We start from the raw sequence: 4,056 nt of genomic DNA, 5'->3' as shown, positions 1-4,056 counted from the left end.
GCTATATTGTATAATCAATGTTAGGGTGGAGGTTCGAGATTTCTAAATTTTGAATTCAATAACTCGAAATTGGTAGTTAAAAGTAGATACCAAATATCAAAATTTTAAATTTCAGTTAGGTATTTGGTATTTGGTATCTGGTATCTAGTAAAACTTTTTTAATTTTGTATGTCATTTTTAACTCAAATAATATCATTACTAAATTGTGATTCATAATTTATTCTCTTAGATATAATAATTTGAGTATTACCTTTAAAACTAAAATATCCACATGAAAATTTTGTATTTTATTTTTATTTTAAAATATTGCTTGAGATTTGAGAGCTTCTCATTGATTATTTTATTATTATTTTTGCCATTATATATAGTATGATATCAATTATGTGATCTTATTAGTATAAGTATGATATTTTTCATATTTCTAAACAATTTCTTATATCAAATTTAAATATTTATCGGCTTACATTGAAATTTTTATTTACTACTTTTTCATTTTCTTGTTCATATGTAGCGTTATTGTGTTAACATTTTGTCATGTGTGTGTTTTTTTAAAAATATTTGTTCACTTATGTCCTTCTATTACTCATCTTTTAATATAGAAAAAAATTTAGTTTCTTGCTTTCACAACTCTATTTATTTCTTATCATACTTTTATTTAATTAATCAAGTATTGTACCCCATTTAAAAATAAAAAAGAAACTACCCCATTTAAAAATAAAAAATCACACTTCTTCCTTCTTCTTTTTCTAAAATTAAAAGTGAGGCCCTTTAAACCTCATTTATTTAAATAAAAAAGAGAATATATCATCAAAACAAAATTAAAAAAAAAAAAGAACTGAAAGATAAAGGCAAAACCAAATTAGGCAACCAAAGGACATAGAAAGTCATCTTCTTCAATCTCTATGCCACCGCCACTGATGATCTCGAAGCACCAGTTGCTCACCGGATATCAACTTCCCAATGTCGTATCTCCATCATTTCAGCTGCTTCCACACTCAAACTTGACTCCGGAGATCGGAATCTATGGAGACCTCCCAATCTGAGAAAATGCTGCTCTTGGGTGCTGCTATAAAATGCTCCAGGTAAGACTTGAAAAACATTATATATGAACTAGAACTCCTTTTATCTAGTCTAATCATTGATGGGTTGAATCCCACAAAGAGATTAATACCACCATCTAAATTTAGAACTTTGAATTGGAAAACTAACTCATTGTTGTTTATACGATTTATGGGTTTGCAAAAATTTTGGATTGGATCTGTAGAGGACGTAGATAGGAGCTATCAACAATCGAATACACCACTAAGAACTTCGGAGTCTTGATTTCGTACCACTTTGGACACCCATATGCTCTCACCATGTGCATGGTTCGATTGGTTACCGACATAGCTTCAGACTTTAAAAGTTTGCTAAAGTTATGCATCAATTGTAAACTCCTTCATGCTTCTTATCGGTACTTGTATATCTTATTATTGTGTAGTACTGGTGAACTAGATAATCTAATCAGTACCTGGAGAATCTGTCTACTTGATTCTTATGTATAGAGTGTTACATTTTTGTAAATTTATTATCTTCTTGGCTATTGTTGGGACTTCATGGAAAGAATTGAACTCATAATTACCTGCAAAAACAAAAACTAGGTTAGCAAAAAAACCAGCAAGAGTATTTCCCTCCATGAAGGAGTGTTGTACTCTTACTGATATAGAATTTCTGATTCTATTGATGGAGTTGACCTCCATTGTCACGCTCCAAGGTGACTCCCACTCTCCATTAAGAATATTAACCATTGACAAAGAGTCAGTCTCAATAATAATCTGTTGAAAATGTTTGTCTAAACAGTGTTGCAGACCCTCTCTAATTGCAATTGCCTCAGCCATCAAGTTAGAAGAATCAACCAACTTCACATCCTTAGCCCCTACTAGATTACCATTATGATCTCTCACACAAAAAGCAGCAGAACTAGGACCAGGATTACCCTTAGCCTCATAATTAATGAGATATAGCTTTATTTCTCTTTGGTTGAACTCTGATTAGTTGCGTACTCTCACCACTGCCCTTCTTCTTTCCTTTTCTAGCTGTCATCTCTCTCAATCTCGACTATAGGGCTTCAGATTTTTTGGGATCGTGAAGAACAACACCGTACGGGATGTCGAAACGAGGACGATGAGGTTTTGCCGGGAACAAGTTCAGAATGTCACTGGGTCTGCCGGTGGTGGCGACGGTGAACTGTGCTGATAACACTGGTGCGAAGAACCTGTACATCATTTCCGTGAAAGGGATCAAGGGAAGGCTTAACTGGTTGCCTTCAGCTTGTGTTGGAGATATGGTAATGGCTACTATAAAGAAGGGTAAGCCAGATCTCAGGAAGAAGGTTATGCCTGCTGTCATTGTTCGTCAGCGCAAGCCATGGTGTTAGTTTCGCTCTTTCCGTCCATCACTAGCCAAGGTTCATTTGAGTTCGAGGTCACTAGTGAAGTCGGTTGTGGTGGAATAGCTTATTTCAGCTCGTCATTGTCTCAGTCACTGCTCATAACGAGGTAAAGCACTCTTAGCTCTCTTATTGATTCAGTTTGCACTAAATGTTTGATAATGATGTGTTCTTTGATTGGTTCTAAGATTCTCTTACATGATGTGTTTAAGTCTAACTTTCATTCTTAATCTTCATCTTATTTTCATTGAAATTGTTAGTGTAGGTCTCATTTCTAATATCACTTAGTGTCTATTTTGAAATTATTTCTCTGTTTGTAGTCTTCATAATTCATGGTCACTATGCCTGCCTCATGTTTTAGCTTGTTTCACTGATTCATCATGATATTGTTCTGTTCTTATATTGTTGAAATAGTATTCATGCTTTCATTATGTGTTTGGAGGGTGCCGAATGTGTTATGCAGTTGCACATTCAACAAATTTTGAATATAAGTTGAATTTTGAGTTTGTATTCTTTAAAGAATGTTCAAACAACTGTTCCTATCTTGTTTTAGGAGAGAAATGTCTTATACATGTCCTCTGTTGTCATACGTTGCTCATTATTTTTTTAGAGTATGAGAGTGTTGGCAGTACACTTCTATAGTATTCTTGATGGTGTTGTAATGAAGCCTTTGACATGTTTGGTATTAAATTAGATTCCTTATGTTAATATTTTCTTATATATGTGTCCAATTTAGTATTAAACATGTGTAGTTTCTTTCCCTATATGAATCTTATTCTTCGTGATTATCATTTGTACTACATCTGTAGTATATTTTGCATATTACAGTGATCTAGTTGAGCATGGATTATGAAGCTTAATTGTCCTTAATAATTGTGGTATTAAGTTGATAATAAGCCCCCTCCTATCTTTGTCTAAATATAAAAATCTCTATCCTGATTTCAATATGTTCTTTATCTTAGTCATTTACTTGATGTTACTGCTCAATATTGCCATCCTATATATATAGCTTAGTGTGAGCCCGTGATCATAAGTTTGAGTGGAAGTAAGTGGATTTTATGTAGTACTAGAGCAACTTTATAGTTTGAGTTGTAGTGATTGGATTTTATAGATTTTTTCCAGCTTCTAAGTGAAAGTTTATAGTTTAAGTTGAAATAATTGGCTTAAAATAAATTTTCATTTTAAGTTTATTAAAGTAAAGAAATTTATTAACTTTCCTCTAATTTTTCATGCTATTAACTTTTCCCTCTAATTTTCATGCTATTAACTTTTCCCTCTAATTTTTCTACTACGATAAAATATTCCCTCCTATTAGTAATAAGAAACTTTTTTTAGAAAAAAAAAACCCTAATCCTGCTTAAAGTCTATATCGCCTCAGGCCCTCAACACATTGCTCAAGCAAAGAAAATCATGGTAGCCATCTCCATCCACAAGTAATCCTAACGTACTGGTTAAATTTTTGGATGTTCTACCATAAGCAGCCTTCGCATGTGAAAAGCAAAGAAAGGAAAACCACTGGAGTTCAGAAACTGTTCTTCTCGATTCCTCTCTTTTCGTATTATTTTTAAAGATTTCATGTTTTCTTTTGGTTCTGGATATTAATTTTCACGTGTTGTGATCTTGATGGC

The 4,056-nt window shown here is 33.0% G+C and overlaps 1 long non-coding RNA gene across 1 annotated transcript; it reads left to right on the top strand.

Annotated features, from left to right (window-relative positions):
- The first annotated feature begins 835 nt into the window (after positions 1–835).
- LOC107063060 (uncharacterized) lies at positions 836–3,863 on the top strand. The gene is made up of 4 exons (XR_001475042.1): positions 836–1,082; positions 1,274–1,367; positions 2,104–2,537; positions 3,807–3,863. It is a non-coding gene; the product is annotated as an uncharacterized lncRNA (long non-coding RNA).
- Positions 3,864–4,056: the final 193 nt, after the last annotated feature.

The sequence above is a fragment of the Solanum tuberosum genome, unplaced genomic scaffold (assembly GCF_000226075.1).
Source record: "Solanum tuberosum cultivar DM 1-3 516 R44 unplaced genomic scaffold, SolTub_3.0 scf00301, whole genome shotgun sequence".
In the NCBI taxonomy this organism is placed as follows: Eukaryota; Viridiplantae; Streptophyta; class Magnoliopsida; order Solanales; family Solanaceae; genus Solanum; species Solanum tuberosum.
The sequence above is the reverse complement of the archived record's forward strand: the minus strand, read 5'-3'. Positions and strand labels throughout refer to the sequence as shown.